The following is a 23,839-nucleotide window of genomic DNA, read 5'->3' as shown; positions in this document are numbered from 1 at the left end:
ACCTGCCAGCCTCTATATGTGCGGCAAAAGTTCTTCCCACAAACATACCTATTCCCTCTTGATCCCTGATCTGTCCACAGTGTTTTAGATAAGTATGTTTTTGATTAGATTAAAAATATATAACAATGATATATCTGGCAAAAATACTTAATAAAGTTAGTTAATGAAGTGCAAAATTAACAGCAACTAGCATAAGATGCCAGTAAATTGCCTTTCTCTCTCCCACTGCCTCATGTTTCGAGTTTTGTCATGTCGAATTCTGGGATAGGGAAGATTCTTTCCCTTTGGGAAATTTTTTTGTCTCCTTATTCTCAGGCCCTTCCCATGCAGACTTTCTGTGTGCCTTATGCACTTAAAATAAAAATCCAGGGCCAGCCCCATGACCAAGTGGTTAAGTTTGCGCGCTCCGCTTTGGCAACCCAGAGTTTCACCGGTTCGGATCCTGGGCGCGAACATGGCATTGCTCATCAGGCCATGTTGAGGCAGCATCCCACATGCCACAACTAGAAGGATCCACAACTAAAAATATAAACTATGTACTGGGGGGATTTGGGGAAAAAAAGCAAAAGTAAAAACAAAACAGGATTGGCAACAGTTGTTAGCTCAGCTGCCAATCTAAAAAAAAAATTAACAATCCCTATTTACTCCATACTGCTTATACTAAGTACTTTAGATGTATTTCTTTGATCCTTAGTACAGCCCTGAGGTATAGCTTTCACTAACACCCTTCCACAAATAGCTAAGTTGAGGCATAACCGATCATGGCAGGTGTAACCATTAGGAACCCAGTGGGGATTCTGGCTGAGGTCTATGTGACACCATGCTGCTTAAGGCCCATGGGACTCCTACAGACAAGATGATCCTACGTCCTGGTTTGCTCGGGACAGTCCAGATGCATGTCTGTTCTCCCAGCATCCCACCTGATTTGGCATTTTTTCCCTGTCTTTTTTCACTTTCAAAAGCATCCCCGTTTTGATATTAAAAGATAGGATGGCCCTGCCTTTGGAACACTGACTGATATCACCAAATGGAAAGATGTGTGTCTTGGTTTCTTTATCTCTCTTCACAACTTTGCCCTTGATTGATTTTCCTCTTCTTCTTCTATGAGACCGATACCCTCTCTTGGGGCCTCCCTTCCAACTGGGCCTCTGACAGCTTTTCTCTATGTTAGAATTTTATAATGCCCATCAAGAGACCCAACTGTAAAAGTGCTCTTGGTGGGTGTGAAAAAGAAGATGATGACAGCTTTCAAAATCACATCCTCACTGGTTTATTTTGACAGGAATTAAGAAAGAAAATTAAGAAAGAAAAACATTTACAAAATGCTCATAATGCAGAAAGTACTATGCCAAGGCTTTTAAATGAAGAAATTTCTTCTTTTGCCAATGAGAAAACTGAGATTCAAAAAGATTAAGTAACCTTCCCAGGGCTGACTAAGGATGCTAACCTTCATAGGTCTGACTCGCATGCCTTACTTTCCTTTCAACACACTGCCTCCTATATAAATGTTAATATTACACATTCGTGCATTAATACATAAATGTTGCTGACTGGATTAAGTAAAATCAATATATTCCATATTTAAAGAATTTGTATTTTTCCAAGGCATTTTTTACCTATATGCTATTTTCTGTATCACAAAGCCATGTGTTGACATGAGATGAGTTTGTGGTAACCAGACCTATATTTATTCTTCCTTTTGTTTTCTATACAGAATTACCAGTGATATGCACGCCTTTGTGGCCAGCTTCAGTTGTTTTGGTTTGGGATTGAGGCTCTTTAATTGCCAGAGATAATTCTGTAAATTTATATATTTTTTAAATAAAGTTAGAAAGAAGGAACAAAGTAAAGCTTCCCTTTAAAATGTAACACCACCAACATTTACTCACCCCCCACTTTGAATGGTTTCTTTCAGATATACATTCTACCTAAAAAGTTCATGAAAGAGAAACTTTTAGCTTGCCGTCTATACCAAAAGAGCCTATAAAAGGCACTGAGCTGAAGAAGAGAAGTACAAGCCAGAAAGGTCATATTTCTGTCGATTGCCCAAATTTCTCAGTGCCAGTTCAAATGCAGCCTGGGCTACTTTTCTTCACAGTTTACTGTCACCAGCCTTGAGGCTGATTGTGGCCCCCTGCCAGAAACAAAAGGCATTTTTGTCTTCTTATATTCTGTTTAAGAACTCAACTCCCATGTGAATTTGGTGGTAGCCCTCAGTACAACCCCCTCCATTCTTCCCAACCTTCCACATATACAAAGGTTCTGCTTTGTGGTTCCTGTGGCACTTTTGTGAATCTGGGAATACTCCAAGTAGTGACTCAAAATGTTTCAGGAGCCAAAACCAAGGCACTGAGCATCTCTGGCTCAGCTGCAGAAACAGCTTTCCATTAGCCAGGTTACCCTTGGAATCTATCCTTTGCCCCCAGATAAATAAAAAGAAAACATCAAGATTTCACATGTCACATTTTTGGGACTTGTGACCAAAGGAAATTGTAAAGTAGACCAAGTCTCCCCCTGCAACTTCTTCCATGGCAGAGTTCCAATCCCCTTGACCCCAGGCTGGAAATAGAACTTTGGAAGGAGTGTGGTGTGGTAGGTGGAACACTGGTCAGGAGCCTGGGCTCTGGTCCTAGCTCTGCCACCACCTTGCTCTGTGACCTTGGGAAAACCACTGTGATGCCCAGATGTTCAGCAGTTTCATTGTCAAACTAGGAAGGACTCTGCTTCCTGAGTTTCCTCCAGCTTGGGAATTGTAGGATTTTCTGTTTTTCTGATTAACCAGTCCTTCCTAATATACCACTGAGATAGGAGTAAGTGTGGTGTGGATCTCTTCACCCTTTCCCCACTTCTAGTGGCCTTCTTCCCTTCTCTGATCACATGTGAACACCAAGCACGGTTATTTGTTGTGTCTCTCTCCCACGAGATGGAGAGCTCCTTGAGGACAATCTATGTCTTATCCATTTCTACTTCCCTTTTAGATCAGACATGATGTATGACACATAGTAAGTACTCAGCAAAAGGCACTCACCTATTTCTTGGCTAGCCAATGGCTGTAACAGAAGGCCGTTTAAGAAGGTGGGATGGTACAACCGATTGTAAGCAGGAAAGTTACTATAGAATAGGAAGCACTCTGCATTGCCTTTCAAATCGTATCCCAGTGCTGCCTTCTGTATGTAATCATAGGGCTATTTGTTTTATTTTTAATTTCTTCAACACACTGTATATGTGTGTGTGTAGGACGTATATGTGGAGAGAGAGAGAGAATGCACTTCCCCTACTTTGTTAACATTTTAACTTGGAAATACTTTTATTGCTGTCTCATTCATTCAGGTTTCACCCTTGAAAAATAAAAACTGGTCACAGATGCTATTCTCCATTCTCTAGCCCTTCTCTATTTTCTACGACTACAGTGTATTAACTGAGCTCATTAATTAATATGTTAGTCAGCAAGTTTAATGGAAGAACTCAAATTTCAAAAGATAAGACTTAGGAAAGTGAGGGAAAGTGTTGAATCAATAACATGGGTGGGTCATTAAATAATATTCTGTTCAAATTTGATTACCAACACCCAGGCTTCTGATGAGTAAACTGTGACAGTCAACATACCAGATTCCCCAAATTAACGATACTTCTCTGTAATTAAATATCACAGCTTTATTGTTCCGATAACAAACTGAAATATTTTCCACCATCATAATATCCTTAGCAGATAATGTCATTGGAATAGAATGATGTTACCACATGATAATAGGCTCTCGACGCCAAAGTCAAGTTATACTGTTTATTTTCAAAGCAGATCATTACATTGACTTTTTTTCCATTACCAAGTGATTGATGCAGCTTTAAAGGTGACCAACAAAAATTTCATCAAAAAAAAAATGATCTAACGATGGGGTTATGTGCTGATTCAAATACCAAGAAGATGCCACATATAGCAGCATAGAATCCATTTAAAAATTAACCTTTGCCAAACCTTCAGCAGCAGTTTGCTCTGCAAAATGAGAACAGCTGTCAGAGGCCCCAAGGGGCCTCAAAACACAATAAAACCCTGTGTTGACATAGTCCATTTCTCGATAACTATGGAATTCTGGAACAGAACACCCGCCAAGAGAGGAACCTGGTGTGCAGTTAACAAACATGAGCCAACTCATCTTGACGAGCAGCCTGAAGAAGGGTGGCACTATAAACACCAGGCCCTGCAAACAGGCTCTCACAACAAACCAAAAGAAAGCCTTCTCACATGCCTCCCAGACCACAGCCATTTCAGTCTCGGGGATACAACCCTACCGGTGAGCTAATCTTCAATATGAGAGATGAACAATGAACACCTTTCTCTGAGACTCAAAGCACCTACACAAAGGTCTTTCAGCTGGAACATGCTTGGTACAATGACTGCACTATCACATTTCAAGTCTCCCCTCTGGAGGAAGGCAAAGGGACAGGGGTACTATCTCTACAATAAAAACTGTAGGTGATTCGCCTTGGACTGGTTGACTTTCAAAATCAAATGTGGCATTGGAAAAAATATACCAATGTGTACCAAAGTGTACCAAATTCTGTACACTTTCCATTTTAGCAAATATTTCATGAGTAAGTCACTGTGCTAAGGACTGCTGGTGGTAGAAAAAGAAAATAAAACAAACAAAAAAAAGTCTACTTTACCCAGATCAAGCAGCCTGCTTACTGGTATTTATTTTCTCTGCATGAAGTCATTAGGGCTGGGTGGGTTCCAGTTGAGAGTACTCTGTACAGTCAGTGCTTGCTGCTTGCATGAGATGTGTGCCATGCACAATATTTTTGATGATGATGTTAATTGGTGCTGAATACAACTTATTTATAATTCTAGAGAATTAAACATGTGTTAGGGATGCCTGAAGCTACAGGGGCCTAAGTTACATGTTAAAGATTAAAAAGGACAGATTTCTCGACTGGACAGTCCAATAGGCTGACACTAACTGATTATTTGCGAGTTTGGTAGCCACAGTGTCTATGAGGAAGTGTTAGTGAAAGAGAAACATTTTAAATCACAGCTCGTTCATGAGAGAAAGCACAGTAATCCAGAGTCCCTCAGACATATTCCAGGAGAGCATGTCTCAGTGTCACCTACTGCCCTGAGAAAGATCTTGTCCATGCCAGGCTAACTGAGAGCTCTTCAGCCTTGATTGATGCAGCAGTCCCACAAAATTCACATCCACGTCCCCATGTCAAGCTCCTGTCCAGCCCTCTAGCAACTTCTGCTGTGATGTCTTCTGCTGGCAGAAAATTCTACCAATAAGGTCCCTACTTCTAAGCATGCTTTACTTCTGATTTTTCTGTAATGCCCTGTCTGGGTCTCTTGCTCCCACAGTCTTTGTGCTACTTTCTTAGCACAATATACTTCTTTTCAGTAGCACTTATCCCACTTGTTTTTGGTTCAATGTCTTTCTCATTAGAGAGTAAGCACTGTAGCCTAGGAGTTAGCATCTGGATTTTTCTCTACTGTACTCTCAGTACTTAGCATAGTCACTGACCCACAGTAGGTACTTAATAAATATTTGTTGACTGTCTTGATCCCCACATGCACATCCTTCCCCAAGCTCTGGGACCTGTTCCTGATCAGGGGAGAAACTGAATTCTGGCTTAAAACTCTTGGGACTCATAAGTAAGTCACACTTCCTGCCAAGGCCAGCTTTTATCTTGTGCTAGCTTATAGTAATCCAGTATCTGACTTATTCCTCAGAAAAAAAGCTCTGACCCTAAACCCTAGTTTTAGTTTTCTTGGGCTGGGGCCATGACTTGCTTTTGCCAGTTCTCTCATGGTGTGGGAGGAAAGCCGGATACTCACTGACAAATTTCCCTGGTGGCCCATCTTGCCTAGTCTCCATCTCTAGGCTCTGCCTATCAGTTAGATTCCTCAGAAGCTTTCTCTTGAACTTCCCTGATGCTGTTTGTATGGACATCTTTCTGTCGCTTAGCATCACACTCTAATTCAAGTTAGGTGAGCCTTGGGCAACCTTACAATTGTATCAAATATATTAAAATGCTTCTACGTCCTTTGCTAAAAATAATTAATATATTTTGCTGTAAAGTTTTTGAAAGATCTTTATAACTTTGCTTTAGAAATTATGTGGTACACATAATAAATTTTCTATAGTCATCATTTATTCTTGAGAATTTTGGCAAGGTAAAAAAAACCCAATCTACAAATTGTTTCCAAACAAAATCAATATTTAATTAGTAAGAAATTTAACAAGTAAAAGAATAACATGATGTTATACTTTGTATACATTGAATTAAACATTTATTAATTTCAATTTTGCTGTTGTCTTTTCATATTCCAAGGCAACACTTTTTTTTTCGGTCCTCAAATGTTTTCATGGGCCCCTAAAAAGCTCATGCTCCCAAGCCAATATTCCGACAGTGCCAAAGGCACAAAATTGCCTTGTCCCAAAAAAGCTTCTATTCTTCATTTTCATGAACTACTGCAAAGTTCCATGGCCTGGACTTTGCCAGCCTGCTAAGAGTTACAAAGCTGACCCCTTTGATGGGGAGCTGTGTCATATCATGGATAATAAACTCCAAGCTCTTCTCTTGGGCTAGTGAAATCTCCATGCTCTCCTGATTTCCCTATCATTATTAAACACTGTCTAGTTTTTATAAAGACTTCAGAACCTAGTTGGTGATTTCCTCTGAAGACATGTCTCTTTGTCTATAAAAGCCCCACTCATACACGATGTTGTCAAACAAGTAATTCTTGAGGCTATGTCATGTACGTTCAGAACTCTGCCCCAGATAGCTGTTCAAAACCCAGAAACAGATTGCTTTTGCCTCACACAGTACACATTCCATTCCCCTAACCAGCTTCTATGCTGAGTTTGATCAAGTCACTCTCAAAAATATTCTCAAAAAGGTGTCTAGTTCTTCATCCCAGCATTGCTGCTCTGCTCACCCAACCTCCTCAGAGTGGGGTGGAATAACTGTTTTTCTAAGGGATTATTTTTTCATTCATTCAACAAATAGTTATTGAACATCTACTATGAACGAATGAGTGAATGGACAGTAAGGATGTGAGCTGGAGAGTCTGAGCAGTGCTGTGACCCACGAGAGGTCCCTCAGTCACTCAGTAATGCAAGCATTCAACAGGCTCAGACAAAGTACTGTCTCCTGCATAACCCAGGGCCCAGGGCAGACTTTTTCCTGGTAACCAGGCAGACACACAAGGACAAACATGCCATACCAACTGCAATTGGATTTGGGACCCAAAATAGAAACTTCTGGTTATAATATTAATTTACTTCAAATTACATATGCATCTCTGAAGTATTACTAAATAACATGTTTCACAGATATTGGAGATGGGAAAACCTCATTAGATCATGCAGTTCTGGGGGTTTTTTTCCTGGTGTCTAAATGAGTTTTCTAGTACATAGCCTATGATTAGTGGGATTTGGTTATGACCAAACTGTCAACCGTTTGGAAGCAGTTACTTAATCATGTAAGCAAGGAACAGGTAAAAATGTGCACTTAACTGAGTCTATGTTTGCTGTTCTTTGGGCTTTATTTCTACCCACTGTGTTATGCCCTACAAGTTAGAGTTTACTTCATTCTCTTTCAATAGCAATATATTGTTAATGAGTCTTTCTAATTCAGTTAAGTCTTCTAAAGATCTGAACATGATTAATCAATAGTTTTGTTTACATCTCTAGGAAGTTGCTCCTCCATTCCTCCAAGGAGCCATCTGCTCATTTGCAGATTTATCAGTGAAATACAAAGGAATTTGTCCACCAAAGGCTCACAGTTCCTTTGGACCAGACCTACTGGATATCCCTGTGGCTGGTTACCATCTTCTTTGGGCAGATAAATAATCAATAGGAACAATTTGCTGAGTCTGAGAAACACAGAGGTTGAGAGCCTGGCATCTGCACACAGACTAGCTGGGTTCACATCCTGGATATACTATTTACTATTTGTGAAATATTGGGAATTTTACTTAATCTCTCTCTGCCTCTCATCCTCATCTATAGAATAGTGCTGGTAATAGCACCAGCCATAAGGTTGCTTGTAAGGATTAGATCAATTACAGTAGGAAGCTGGGTAGCTGCTGACACGGTAAGTGCTCAGTAAATGAGAAGTGAACTTGTAAAAAAGTGATTGAAATTTCTCAAGCTTTCACAAGTTGACTTTTTTTTAAATCACTATTAAAATCCTAAGAGCAGAAATTAGTATTCCCAATTAACAGATGAGGAAACCAAGCTTCACAGTCATTAATCAATCACCTTTTCTAACATCACAAAACTAGTAAGTACTAGAGCCAGGATTTGAACTAAAGTCCCCTTGAAGGTAAAGTTTGCGGTCTTGACATTTATACCAACAAAAATAATACAAACTAGAACTTAAAAAACTTTATGCTCTTTTGTATCCACATATTCATTCAGCACTTAGTGAGTGCATTCCATGTCTCAAAAGTGAAAAGATATGTTCTGTCCTTAAGTAGGAAACAAAGTAAAAAAAAAAAAAAAAATCACTTCTAACTAAGGATGAGGGAAGACTTCATGAAGGAAATGTCATTAAGCTGGGCCAAGAAAATGAGTTGGACTTCTCCAAACAATCCAGAATTGGTTTGAAAGGAGGCTGAGAGTTCACTGAGATCAAATTATATCTGAGACTTAAATTCTCTCCATTTTTAGTTCCTCTCCTTTTACACATGGCTTCTGCTTGGATACCTCCAGAGAGGAGACAGATATTCCACTGGTGACCCTTAAAGAGTCTTTCAATCCTTGGATTTTATAGTGCTATCATTTTTATGCACTTGTTGGATTTCTTTCCAAAATGAGTATTGCATTATATAGCAATATAAAGCTAAACTTTAAGTAATAAAAAGCCTGATTATAAAGGGAGTCAATTATGGGAAATGATCAAAGCAGGATACTAACATGGTCAGATTTGCATTTTCAAAGATCTCTCCAGCAGAAATGTGGAGGATGGATGGAGTTGGGGAAGGAAGGGAGATGAGATAAGACTCTAAATTAGGGTAGAGCCGTATGGGTGGAAAGGAAGAAATTTAAAATATTTTGGGGACATAAAACTGGCAATAGCAGGGATTGATTGATGATAGAAAGGGATCAATCAACAATGACTTGAGTATCTAGCTTGGGAGATGCGATGGATAGTGAAATGGAGACTAAAAAGGATGAACAAATCTGTAGAGCAAAGGTGGTTAATTGATTTCCCTACCTAAGGTATCTGAGGTGCCCATATGACATACAAGTGCAATGTTACTAGTCTAGTGATCGGAGAAGCGAGGTAGAGAGAGAGAGATTGGGATGTCATCTCTCCTTAGGTGACAACTAAATCCCTGTTAACGGTCAGGATTACCTGGGAGAGGAGGTAGAAGGAGGAGAGCAGTGACCAAAGGATGGAACCCCAAACAACATTAACATTAAGAGCAGGGAGAAGAAGAGAGTTGGGAAAGGAAAGAGAAATCATAGGAGAAGCAGGACAAACACCAGGGAAATTTAACATATGTATTCCTCCCCTACTATGGTACGTATACACAAACACACGTTAAGAGAAATAATTGGGAAACATTATTTCCCTTATTTAATCACTCTTACTTAACTGAAGGAGTTTTTGCCCCAGTTTTGAAACAGTATGCCACTCACTCGGTTCCAGAGAGAACTAGTCAGTACTTATTTCTCTGTTTTCCAAGGCATCAGTGCCAATTCCCTCTCCAGTTTCCCACAGTAAAAGGGTTTCCAGGCTGTTGCTCTCTCCTTGAATGTTCAGTACGTGAATATTTGAGCTGAGGCTCTGGCAGCTCTAGGTCTCTTCTGCATCTTATTTTTTCTCTTACATGCAGCCTTGATTAAACACTCTTTGCCTCCAAGTAAGGAACTCAGTTCTTGAAAAGGAAGAAATGCAAATTCTAGATTTAAATTAACTTACCTAGTGATTGCCGTGTCAACGGGTGAATCATGCCTTTTTGAGAAATGAGATCCTCAAAGAAAAACGAAGGTAATGAGGGTAGCAGCCAGGGTAAAAACATCCTTTCCTTACATTACTCTCTGCCACAATTTTCCATTGCTCATATCAGGAGGAAGAAAAAAAACTTTCGAAGGATTATATATGTTAATCCTTCTTCATTAGCAAAAATAAAGTCAAAAAGGACATATGCTTCTTTGATTCCGTTCCAGTATATTCAGTTTCCTCACTTCCAAAGCCTTGGTTTCATCAGCTCACTCCACACACACCGGAACATACAACCCCCTATGTTTCCCCTCCCCCTTCTCTGCTTGAATTTGCAGCACCATAGCAAACCATTGTGTAGTTCATTTATGTATAAGTTTAGAATCCATCTTTCACTACAAGAATACAAAGTTCATGAAGATTGAGATTTTTTTCCACTTTATTTACAGCTTCATTCCCAGTATCTAGATCAATTGCTGACACACAGTAGATGCTCAATAAATATGTTCAATAAGTAAATTATTACATTGTCACATCACTATCAGATTTATTTATACTATTATCTTATGCCTTAATAATCTAAGATATAAAGTATTATTATAAATGATTATATTAACAAATGTGCGAGGAATATGTAGTACAAGTACTTCTAGCAGTGTTCCTGTACAGCTGTGTAACTTCGAAATGCTATATAGCCTTCATCAAGTGAGGTAAACTGATCCTTAAGATCCCTTTCTCCTCCAGAATCTAATGATCTAGATTTAGGTTAAGTCAATGAAATGAAAGAGGAGAAGGGAAAAGTCAATATCTACAAGAGCTTTTTATAATGGAATTGTGGCCTAAAGACCTGGCATGCATAAGGGCTAATAGTGAGGACAGGGTGGGGGTAAGCAAAGGAAGTCGTCAGTCAACTCTGGTAAAAGTAGGTCCAAGTAGGACAGAAATGTGAGAATTCAAGAGGAGAAAGTTCATGAGGTACTGTGCTTAGGGCAATCAGTGTGGGATTCAGGATGAAGGAGGCAAGACATAGGATGTCAACTGCCATCTTTTGGGAAGCTGCAGAGCTAATATATGTATTACGTATAATAATTATTATATACCAATTTTATATAAATATATATATACACAGTCAGAGAGCAACAATTATGCAGGAACAAAGTTTCTGTTGAAACCCCAAAATGACCATGAATCACTGAGGATCCTAAGTTTCGTGGCTGAGTCCATGCTCCTAACAGTTTCTAAGTGGCCCTTCTAGAAAATCTAAGCAAATTGTTCATCTATTCCAAGCCCTTTCCCCTCTGTCTTGCCTCTGCTCACCACCACAAATAAAAGAATGTTTTTCTGAATACTTATTTTGTTTAGTTGGAGTTTCACAAGGCCCCAATCTCAAACTGATATGCAGTCAAAACATAGAAGTTAGAGGTTTTTTCTTAGAGAAAACTCAACTTTCTCAATAAGCACATACTTTTGCAACATTCAAAATGTCTTTAAGTAAATATTTGGTTTCATTTCTACCATTCTTAAGAAAAAAAGAAACCTCAACTAATACCATAACATCACTGAAATTTTATTAAAGAAAAAATCACTAACATCCAATATAATCAAGTAAAACATACCCATTCCTCTAGCTTGTACAGCTATTCACAATTCCAGTAGGGTTTCCTAATTAAAACCAAAAAGGAAATAAACTCACTAAATCCCACTGGAATTCACTGAACACAGCTATAAATTTTAAGAATTTAAAACAATGTTATGAGCATCTCTTTTGAATAAGTGTCTGCATTCTTTCACTTGTTTATTTAAACTATAATTGCTGTGTTGAAATATTACTAAGAAAATAAATATACTCTTAATTGAAAAGAGTAAAAACAATAATTTTAAATGGATCTAATTAGCTCTACTAATCCATTCAACTACTGCTTTTTAGCCAGTACCAGTAGGAAACTATGACTTCCTGGATTTGGAAATGATACACTGCCCTTAAATAAGATTATACAATAATGCTGCCTGCTTTTTCCTTACAAACGAAACAGCAACTTATCTTTATTCATGGTGTCTAAAACAAAATTTTGCATACTACCTAAATTTTTTTCCAGTGATTTCTAGTAATATGTGAAAAAACGTATTCAAGGCATGCCTTAAGGGGCAGGAGTGGAAGGTGGGCCTACTGGTTTTATTTCCATAAGAACTTCATGCACCTTGTAGTAAAAAACATGGCTGGGCCTCTTGGGATTGATGAGCGGCCCCAGAACAGTCTGGGAATAATGGCTCCTGCTTAGCTTCCCAGGCAGTATACTATTCTGGAAAGGAACTCATTTGAAAGAAAGGAGAGTCAAAGCACTTCCTTGGTCCATTAGCTAGGGTGTCTGTGAAGGTGAGTGGTTTTGAGCACAGTATAACGTAGTATCATTGAAATTGTAATTTGTCCCAGCTGTACAGAGAATGGACCATGGAAGCGAGGACAGGGAACAGTAATTAAAATTTATCAAATGAAAAAACACATTACTAGAAATACTGTAAAATACTTAGAACATACTGCTACTCTAACAAAAGAGTTTTATTCAGAGGCAAAGAGCCCCACTGCTTTTCCTCACCTACCACCGCCATCAATGGAAGAGAGTCACGGTTTCTAAACATTTCACAAGTAAGTCAATTCTTCCTGCAAGTGTCATGTTATGCAGACATAAGACAAATCAAAGGAAAGCTACTGTTTTAGTTTTCTAGGACTGCCATAACAAAATGCCACAAACCGAGTCACTTAAAATGGTATAAATTTATTCTCTCACAGTTCTGGAGACTAGAATTCTGAAATCCAGGTGTTAGTAGGTTGGTTCCTTCTGGAGGCCCTGAGTAAGAATCTGTTCCATGCTTCTCTCTTAGCTTCTCGTGTTTGCCATTCCTCTTTGGTATTCCTTGGCTTTTAGATCCATCACTTCAATTTCTGTCTCCATCTTCACATGGTGTTCTCCCCACTGTGTCTCCTCTGTGTCTAAGTCCAAATATCCCTCTTCTTATATGGATATCAGTTATTGGATTAGGGCCGACACTCATTTTAACTTGATTACATCTGCAAAGATCCTATTTCCAAATAAAGTCACATTCACAGGTACCAGGGGTTAGGAATTCATCTACAATCGCTACTCTGGTTGAAAAGTTGTCTCAAGAAGGAGAGGACTCCACCCAGTAGGTATCCGTCATCCCTAAGGAGCATGTTGAAGGATTTCCAAGGAATCCTAAAGTTCTACAGAGAGAAGTTTGAAAGGAGAGAATTGTTAGAGTAATTACAATTATATTAATACCAGGAACATCTCCAGGCAACTTTCAGAGTAGCTGTGGCTATAAAGAATTATAACCTTATGACCAGAAAATGATGATTATAGACTCAGAAGTTAATGATGGGATTTAGTAGGTCTAGGGTGAGGCATGCAATCTTCCATTTCCACCAAGCTCCTAGGTGATGCTGATACTACCAGATCAGCTCACTTAGATGAGGCTTTGAGTAGCACAAGTCTAGGGGAAGATGACTGACTGTCCGGTATGAAGAAAACTGATTGAGAAGAAGCACACATCCTTGTATTTCCAAGGCTATGAGGCTTGCCGGAGCCATGGGGATACACATGCACACACACACACTCACACACACACACACACACACACACACACTTGATATCACAGTTTCTGAGCTGAAAATGTAGATGTGTGGAGCTGCTGGACTGCTCGCCCATCACCACCACCTTCCTTTCACAGAAAATGGCAAAACACTTAAAGGGGTGTTTTTGTTTGTTGTTGGCTTTTCGTTTTTTTTTTTTTTTTTTAATGTGAAAGATGCTTAGGAGAGAATTATATTAAACAGACAGTGCTAACACTGGGAAAAATCCACCAAACTGAGGGAAATTATCAGAGCGAATTAGCAAATCTCTGGCCTAAGGAACTGAGGAGGGGCAGAAATGGCCAGACATGGAGACTATGTGGCCACATACAGGGGAGTATTTGCCACTTTCCTGCATTCCCTAGAGTGCCAACATAGCCAAGCTGAAGGAGGCCCTGGGAGCAACGTGGGAAAAGTCAGATAAGGCTGGTGAAACGGAAATTGTGCTCCTCAGCTGCCAGAATAAAATGGCAGCCCAAGAGAAGAAAGCAGAGGAGGCAGGTTCAGTAGGAAATTCTAAGAACGCCTTGCCCCAAGGCAGATTGAAATTGAGCCCAAAATGTCCCAGAACACCTGTGCTCCTTCATGAACTTGACAGCAAAATGGCCTCAGATGGGCTTTCTCCTGCTTACACACTAGCACTAATGAGTCACACAAAGTAGCAACCTCTAGTATTATTGGCTCCCTAGAAAATTGTCAATCTGAAGCAGTTAAATTCCTGGGAATCCCTCGAGCAGTTCATTAGGAATGAATTACTAGCTCTGGATCTGTCCAGTCCAAGTAAGAAGTCCCAGAGTCTAGTCATCTGTTTGAATTCTGGCAAAAGCATTTCCCACATTTGGTGATTTTATTGGTTACTTTCCATCAAGTTACGCAGAAAAAAAGTGTTTCATCTATGTGGTAATTATTCATAACACAAAATGGTGGTGAAGACATGGCATTTTTAAGCCATGCAATAATTTGGATATGTGCCCTAAGTTTTTCTCTAAATGTATCACATTAAATTTTCTGTTTGTGTTTTATAGGGATAAAAAAAAAACTGAAGATAGGCCAAAAATGACAAGAAGTTATTTGTATCTGATTTGTGATCTACATATAATCTTTATAAATATAGATTATATAGTATATAAGATATTTATAAGTATAAAAGTATGTATTTAAATATAAAATAATATAGAGGTATAACTGAAATGTGTTATGACCCAAATGCACTGATTTTCTTTTTTATATAAACTTATTCCCATGAACCCCAGACACTGTTGTGAAAATATGGACCTATAAAAATTTTCCACTTAAATATTTTGGATGAAGTTTTTAAAGTCTCTGGTATTTCTTATTTTTAGTCACATTAAATTATGTGACATACTTATTTGACTTTTAAAATTATACACAAGTATCTGTATTTATCTGACTATTAAGAAAATGAATGTTCAATACTAAGTTTCCTATACTATAAATAAAGACACTGGTGTCCATAATAAAAAGAGATAAAAGAAATTTTGGCAAAAATCTCAAAAGCATGTACGTTTTGCTCTTTTAAACTAGTACTTAATTATGTTTTAAAATAATTTATTTTTAAAAATGACTTCTTAAAGAACATACAATTCCATGTTTGGGGCCGAAAAATTCATGATAAGCCTGGGACATTTTGTTGTCAAAAAGCAAGATGCATTCAGAGACATCTGACAGCAATGTACAAAATGATAAAAAGTTCAATCTGCAGAGAGGGCAATGAGTGAACGAGTAGTGCCAACCTGAACATTAAATAAAAGCCCCCATCACTATAACCAGATTGTTCATTCATTCATGTACTCATTCATTCAACATGTTGAGTGCATATTGTGTGCCAGGCACTGTTTTATACTAGAGATAAAACACAAAGAAAACGGACAAAAATCTGTGGTGGGTAAAGCTTATTTCTAGTTGCAGGAGACAGAAAATAAATATATAAACAAATGAATATATAACATATTAGGTGCTGATAAGTACCATGAAGAAGAACTGAACAAGACAAAAGGACAATGAGTGACAGTGAGGGATGCTATTTTATGTAGAGGTGTCAGGAAATACCTCTCTGATGAGGTGGCATTGGAGCCACTTAAAGCATAAAGGAGTGAGCCATAAATATGTGGGAGGAGAGTTTCTCATGCAGAGGAGACTAAAAGGCAAGGTGCGAGCATGCTGGGCAAGGAGATGAACTCAAGGAGGTAGAAGGGGACAGAACATGTGATGCCTGAAAAGCCAGGGAAAGGATTTTGGAATTTGCTCTGAAAGAGTTAAAGGGTTTGACCAAAGGAGTGACAAGTTCTGGCTCATGATTTAGAAGGATGACTCTGACGACTGTGTTGAGAATAGACCATAAGAGGACAAGAGTGAAAGCAGGGAGACCAGTCAGGAGAGTACTGCCACAGTTTAGGGCTACGGTGGAAGCCTAAACCTGGTGAGGACTGATTGGATTTGGATATCTTTTGCAGATGGAGTTGACAGGATTTGCCAATAGACTGCTGTGAGAGAAGAGAGGGAGTTTGTTAGAAGCTCACATATCAGAAATATATATATATACACACATACAGCTTTTAGGTTGAATCATTGAACATATAAAATTATCATATTTGTATATCAAAAAATGGTCAAGTGTTAGAAATCTCATATGGTTCAACCAAATAAAAATAAATTCAGGAGTAATTACCATATAGATGCTATTTAAAACCACAAGACTTAATCATATTATGAAACAATTATAAGAACTGAACCCTCGGACATTCCAACATTTACAGGTCAGGAATATGAAGAGGAAGCAGAAAAAGCAGACTTAAAAGGAGTAGCTAGGAACATATGAGAAAAATGAGGAGAAAATTGTGTCTTGGAAGGCAATTGAAGACAGTATTATAAGGAGGAGGGAGTATTCAACTTTTCCAAATGCTTCCAGTAGGTTAAATGACCCGAAGACTCAGAAATGACCATACAAGTGAAACCGGTTATGTCTACAAAAGACTATTCACCCATGCTGCAAATAAAGAGACAAGTATCTACAATGCACTTTAAAAAATAAAGTCATTACTAATAACGTCAATTAATTGGTGCATGATTTCTTACAATTTAGTTTTTCTTTTCTTAAAGCTAATATCATACATTTCCCCAGCACCCTAACAGGTTTGAATAAATATTTTTATAGGTTAGATCTACTGCATCAACAGTGAAAAATATAAAAATCTTAAATCAGCAGGTGGATTAGACTTCAAGTAGCCTGAAGCATGTTCTGGTGAGAAATATTCAGGCCCAGGAAATTGATCTTTAATTTGCCCAGTCTCACAATAAATGATTAAAAAATGTACTGGAGCTGTTTGTACTAGTTATCTGCACTTGTTATGAAGAGACATGTTGCCAGAATTATGCAGAAGTGGGAAGGTCAAGTAGGCATATTAAAAAAGTAAAAGAAGGAAAATGTCAAAGTTGTCATGCCTAGTAAAATTATCAATCTGTGAAGTTATACTATGCTATATGGTCTCCTACTTTGTGTAACTAAATTTGTAAGTCTCTACATCTTTTGCCATAACAAGGATGCATCTTGACCCTCAGACATGGTACACATATGTAACCTGTATATATAGGTGCACAGAAGAACATTATGTACTGGGAAAAAGAACCAGAGATCAAGAAGATATAATGATCATGAATATATTTGTACCTAACAATATAGTCTCAAAATATATAAAATAACAATGAAAAGATCTACAGAGAAACCCATAGTTGGAAATTTTAATACAGTTCTTCCAGAAACTGATAGTTTAAAGCAATTAAAAATAAACAAAGGTATAAAAAATCTGAAGAACATAATCAATTACATTGAACAATAAACATATAGAGACATTTACAGTCAAGAAAAATAAAAAATACATTTTTAGCAAACATGTGGCATTCACAGAAACTAACTAGTACTAGGGAAACTAAGGCACAAAAGGAGCCTCAACAAACACTAAGTAATAATTAGCATATACACTATCTTCTCTAACCATTATACAAAAAAATTAAAGGGGCCAGCTTTGTGGCATAGTGGTTAAGTTCATGCACTTCACTTCAGTGGCCTGGGGCTCACCAGTTCAGATCCTGGGTGCAGACCTACACACCACTCATCAAGCCATGATGTGGTAGTGTCCCATATAAAAAATAGCAGAAGATTGGCACAGATGTTAGCTCAGGGCCAATCTTCCTCACCAAAAAAAAAGGATAGCTTTAAAAATCATATATCTGTTCCATATAGGGAATCTGAAAGTGTACAATTAAATAATCTTGGGATAAGGAGGAAATAATGTGGAAATTACAATATACTTCAAACTGAATGACAATGAAAGCGCTAAATGTCAAAATTTGGGACAGAGCTTAATTTGCACTTAGAAGAATATTTAGAGCTTTAAATAAATCTATTTAAAAATAAGAAAGATAGAAAATAACTGAAGTAAGCCTCCAACCATAAATTAGAAAAATGGCAACATAATAAAACAAACAGGGAAAAATGAAGGAGACAAAGACCAGAAATCAATTATGTAAAACTTATTTAAAGATGTTTAAAGATTAAAGATGGTTAATGAAACTAAGTGATAATTCTTTGATTAGATTAACAAAACAGAAGACACTGAAACATTGCTTTTTAAAATGTGGAAAAAATAAGTAGCAATAAGCTATAGATGTAACAGAGATTTGTAAAATAATAGAACATTATTAACAACTATAAGCCAAGACATTTGAAAACCTAGCTTAAATGGATACATTTCTGGAAAAATATAAGATGATAAGATAAACCCAAGAAGAAATACAGTACTTGAATACATGAATCACCATTAAACAACTGGATACAGAAATCAAGAATTCCCCCTCCAAAAATGACCAAATCTTGGTCCCACATGGTTTTTGCAGTTCAGTGCTACCAAATAAGAACAGGTAATCCCTTTCTCATACAAGTTATTCCAGAAAAATAGAAGAAAGGAGAAAGTTGCCCAATTGATTTTATGATGCTAGTGTAACATTAAGTCCAAAAATGAATGAACAATAGAGGGGGGAAAATGTATAGATATGTTTGACTTATAAACATAAGTTCATAAACATAAACATGAAAAAACTCTAAATAAATTATCAGACAACTGAGTATATCAATTTATTTCAAAATTAATATAGCATGATCCAATGTGATTATTTACACAATCCAAGACAGTTCAACATGAGAAAACTTAATGCAATTCACAACATTAATAAACTAAAAGAAAAAATCACATGGCCATCTCAATAAACGAAGAAAAACTATGTTTGATAAAGGCCAATACATATTTATGACTAAACTCTCAGAAAAATAGAAGTGAAAGGAATTTTCTTGACTTGATAAAGCTTATCTACTAAAATCCCACAGTTATGTTCCCTTTAAGAACTGGAACAAAATAAGAATTTCCATTTTCTCTATTATTATTCAGCATAGGAAAACTGAACATCCTAACTAATGCAGTAAGAAAGATAAGAAAAATACAAAAGGTTATGATAATTGCAAGGGAAGGTGTAAGATATTATGTCCTGATGGTATGATCATTTTAAAATAAAAAGAGCCAGCCCTGATGGCCTAGTGGTTAAAGCTTGGTGCACTCTCAGCACTTTGCTCGTCTGAGTTCATTTCCTGGTCGTGGAACCACACCACCCGTATGTCAGTTGCCATGCTGTGGCAGGAGCTCACATAGAAAAACTAGGAGGACTTACAACTAGCATATACAACCATGCACTGGGGCTCTAAGGAGGAAAACAAAAAAAAGAGGAAGATAGGCAGCAGATGTTAGTTCAGAGTGAATCTTTCCCTGCAAAAAAAACCAAACTATTGGAACTAATAAGAGAATTCATCAAGTTTGTAAATACGCTATCATATGGAAATCAAAAACCTATAAAGTGAGGGTAATCTAATGAAGAATTGGCAAGGCATTTATGAAGGAAATGTTCAAGCACTTTTAACTACCACACTTACATTCAATATAATACCAATACCAATAAAAAAAAGGTCTATAGCATTTTTTAGGAGAACTTCACAAACATTTTAATGTTTATATGGAACAATAAAATCTTCAAATAGCCATGACTCGTTCTGCCAGGTATGGAGACATATTCAAAAGCCATAGCAATTAAAGGAGTGGAACTGGTCTAAAACACACAAAAAGAAAAACTAATGGGGTAGAATGAATAGTATAGAAACAGCCCTATGGATCATCTTTATATAGAATATAAAGTACAAATCTAACTTTTTCCTCACCATATAGAGTACTAAGATTTCTCCAAAACATCTACAAAAAAACTTGGCCTTTCTCCACAAATTTGTATTGTAGGGGAATTATTGGAATCCCCAGTAGAGATTTATTTAAAAAAATAAAAGATTTTCATGTTTACACTCAACTCAATGCACTGGTTACACTTGTTACAATGAAGACTAGGAGCGCTTTGCATCTAGTAGTTTAGATAATAAACATGACAGTGAAGGCAAGGACTCTCAAAGCTCAAATCAAGATGCCTCAGAAAAAAGCAGTGTGGTATTTGCAAGAGAATTCAAATAGGGGCACGATGGGTAAAAAGAGAAGTGATTGATTTGATGCTTTCAACGTCAGTGAAGAATCTTCTAAAATATTTTCTCTTAATATCATTTTGTTGAGGCAAAATAGTTTCTTCAACATTACAGGGAGCACTGAAGTTCACACTGGAGGTGTTCTTTCATAACTAAGGAGTGTGGGACTTTTGATGAGAAGTGTTCCATGTCTTGTTACATAAGAGAGTGGCTAAAAAGCTTTTGGAGGGACTTCTGCTTCCAGGAAGATGGAGCAGATATAATTTTCCCTATTTTTCCTGCTAAGTACAAATAAAACCTTAGATACTATATATAAAACAAACATATGAAGACTCTGAAAGATGGAGGGAAGATGACAGATCAGCAAGAGACCCAAGAATCAATAGGGTGGTGAGTACACTGGGTTTTCTTTTTGCCTCAAAAATCCCAGACTTTGAGGTGAAGAAGCTGGTAACCCAGAAACACCAATGGGCACAGACAAAAAACAAAAATAGAAAGCCTACTCTCTCTAGCCAAAGAACAAGGAGAAGGCAGTTTAGCAAGACAGAAAACTATTAGAAAATAACTGTATCATTCCAGCCAAACATAAGAGAAAAAATAATGTGATCCCATCTCCACTCACAAGAACGAAACCCCATGATGAGTCTAGATTTCCACTCTTGATGGACTGTAATGTGCAGCCTCATTACTAAGGTGCCAACCAGGGTGGTGTCAGAGAAGTCTAGTAGAGGGCTGGGATTTTTGTCCTTCTAGGTGGCAGTAAGTCTCCCCATTCCTCACAGTGTCAGTGGAAACCACATGGGGAGCCTGGATTTCCACCTCTACCCAGCAGTAATAAGGTACCCCTCTCACTCCCCAATGGAGTAGCATCAGAAAGGCCTAGCAGAGAGTCAAGATTTTAACCACAGCCCAGTAATAATGAGGTAAACCCCCTGCCATGGTATCAGTAGAGGCCTGGTAGGGAGCTAAAAGGCTACCCAGCAGTAAGAAGAAGTACTCCCCTCAGCTGACAATAGAGGTCAAGTGGGGAATCTCTAGTTCTATTCCCACCTGACAGTAATGAGGTTGCACTCCTCCTTCCTCTGTCACAGGAAGCCACCTAAAAGAGAAGGTTTAAATAAGATCTGGGTTCTCACAACATAATACCCAAAATGTCCAGATTTTAATCAAAAATCACTTGTATACCAAGAACGAAGAAGATTTCAAACTGAATGAAAAAGCACAATTAATAAGTGCCAACACTGACATGAAAGAGATGTCAGAATTATCTGAAGATTTTAAAGCAACCATCAAAAATATGTTTCAACAAACAATTACAAATATACTCAAAACAGTGTTTTTTAAATAGAGTCTCAGCAAAAAACAGAGGTATAAAGGACAACCGAATGTAAATTTTAGAACTGAAAAATATAATAACTGAAATAAAAAACTCAATTGATAAACATAATAGCAGCAAGGAAGTGACAGAGGAAAAGTCAGTGAACTCGTTAACAGAACAATGAAAATTACCCAATATACAACAAAAACAAATAGACTACAAAATTCCTCAGGGACCTGTGGGACTATAACAAAAGACCTAACATTCACGTCATTGGAGTCTCAGAAGGAAAGGACAGAGAGGAATGGAATGGAAAAATACTCAAAGAAATAACAGCTGAAAACTTCCCCAATTTGGCAGAAGACATAAACCTACAAAGTCAAGAAGCTAAGTGAACCCCAAACAAAGAAATCTACACCAAGATACAACATAGTCAAATTTTTGTAAACTAAAAACAAAGAAAATTCTTGAAAGCAGAAAGAAAAAGAAAAACAATACCTTACCAATAGGGAAAAAGTGATTCAAATAATAGCAGATTTCTCATCAGAAACCAGGGAGGCCAGAAGGAAGAGAAACAACATTTTTCAAGTGCTTAAAGAACTGTTAATCCACAATCCTATACCCAGTAAAAATATCCTTCAAGTATGAAGGAGAAATCAGACATTCTCAGATGAAAGAACTCTAATAGAATTTGTCACCAGAAGGCTCACTGTAAAAGAATGGCTAAAAGAAGTACTCCAAACAGAAAGGAAATGATTTTTTAATAAAGGAAACTTAGCACATCAAGAAGGAAGAAATAATATGGTAAACAAATATACAGGTAAATAAAATAGGCTGTCCTTCTCTTGAATATTCTAAATTCTGTTTGAGAATTGAAGCAAAAATTATAACACTATCTAATGTGGTTCTAAATGCATGTAGACGAAACATTTACAATAAATAAATGGAGAAGAGTAAAGGGACACAAAGGGAGGAAAGGTTTTTATACTTCACTCTCACTGGTCAAATGAGGACATCAGTAGATTGTGTTAAGATAGGTAAATGCAAATACCTACAACAATCTCTAAAAATGTTATACAAAGACATACTCAAAAACACTAGAGATACACCAAAATGGAATCCCAAAACACACTCAAGTAACCCATAGAAGGTAGGAAAAGGGAAACACAGAGATGAAAACAGAGAGAACAAAGAGAAAACAAAATGCCTTTGTTTCCACACCCATGAGATTAATAGATGGGAGCATCCAACCTTTCCCACAGATTTTGGATCTGACCTCTGAAATCAGTTTCAAGTCTCAAGACGTTGCACTCCCAGTGCTATGCATTATATCTGGCTGCTACACAAAGGCAGGGATTTTGACCAGCTTCGAAGTATTGAACACAGCTCACTAAGGCCAGTTTCATTCATCCCAAGCACCCTTCCCCACAGTTAGTGCAGGGGAGATAAAATTATGATGGACCAGGATTCCTCTGCCTTCATACAATTCAAAGTTCACTGAACACATCCTGGGAGGTGCTTTGTCCTGGACTAATTCCATAGTCTGGGGAGGGTCTTGGAAGTATCTTTTTTTTCTCAGACTCTGTAGGGGTGAGGGAATAGACATACACCGATTAAAGACAACATAACTGAGTCAGTCCACCCTGTGAAAACACCCACAATAGTAAGAAATCAGATCAACCATCTAGGAAAACCCAGAGTTTTAAAAATGATGTTTCTAGAATCCAAATTCCCAAAAAGATTCATTACAGTATTCTCATTTTTTAAAAAAAAACCTCAAATGAAAAATGCTTTTAGCACTGATATTGCAATCTGGTTGACAGAAAACATGATTGAAATAACACCTTGTGATGTTCTTGAGTTTCTGAGATCTGCAGTGATGACAGGCATATATGCTTGGTTTTGTTGAGGAAGTCGGTAGATGGCATTGGTGGGTTTACACGGAGAACTTACAATACATGTAGTAACAAGATAATAGTCCAGGGGTCCTCTAAATTATAAGACCATATTCAGAATCATAAGCTCAGCTTGAGTGGTCTAGTAAGATTATCACACTGTTCTTTAAGACGCCTGAAAATCAGTGGGAACTTACTCTCTTGGTCACCTATGATTTGGAGTATCTTGATAACTGGTTATTTATATCACTTTTAGGTTATTAACATTACTATGGTGGAACTTGAATTCTTCAAAGATGTGATACTGACTTTAAGCAAATATTTGGAGCGTCAAATTGAAATTCACAAACATTCTTCCCCTCTGCAGTCCTAAGATATTGACAGGAAATTTGAAGTTGGATAAAAAGCATTTAAAAGTAACTTATCAGGCATACCAACTGTACAAT

General features: G+C 37.5%; 1 long non-coding RNA gene across 2 annotated transcripts in view; it reads right to left on the bottom strand.

Annotated features, from left to right (window-relative positions):
• Window positions 1-12,700: 12,700 nt before the first annotated feature.
• The window catches only part of LOC106840099 (uncharacterized), a 72,763-nt gene continuing 61,624 nt past the window's right edge, over window positions 12,701-23,839 (bottom strand). Inside the window, exons 4-5 of one of the 2 annotated variants that reach the window (XR_011493298.1) lie at window positions 21,231-21,279; window positions 12,701-13,186 (exon numbers count right to left, since the gene is read on the bottom strand). This is a non-coding gene — a long non-coding RNA (uncharacterized lncRNA). The remainder of the gene's footprint in view (window positions 13,187-21,230; window positions 21,280-23,839) is intronic. The other variant, XR_001400309.3, reaches the window with a different exon arrangement.

Source organism: Equus asinus, chromosome 12, assembly GCF_041296235.1.
Source record: "Equus asinus isolate D_3611 breed Donkey chromosome 12, EquAss-T2T_v2, whole genome shotgun sequence".
NCBI lineage: Eukaryota > Metazoa > Chordata > Mammalia > Perissodactyla > Equidae > Equus > Equus asinus.
The sequence above is the reverse complement of the archived record's forward strand: the minus strand, read 5'-3'. Positions and strand labels throughout refer to the sequence as shown.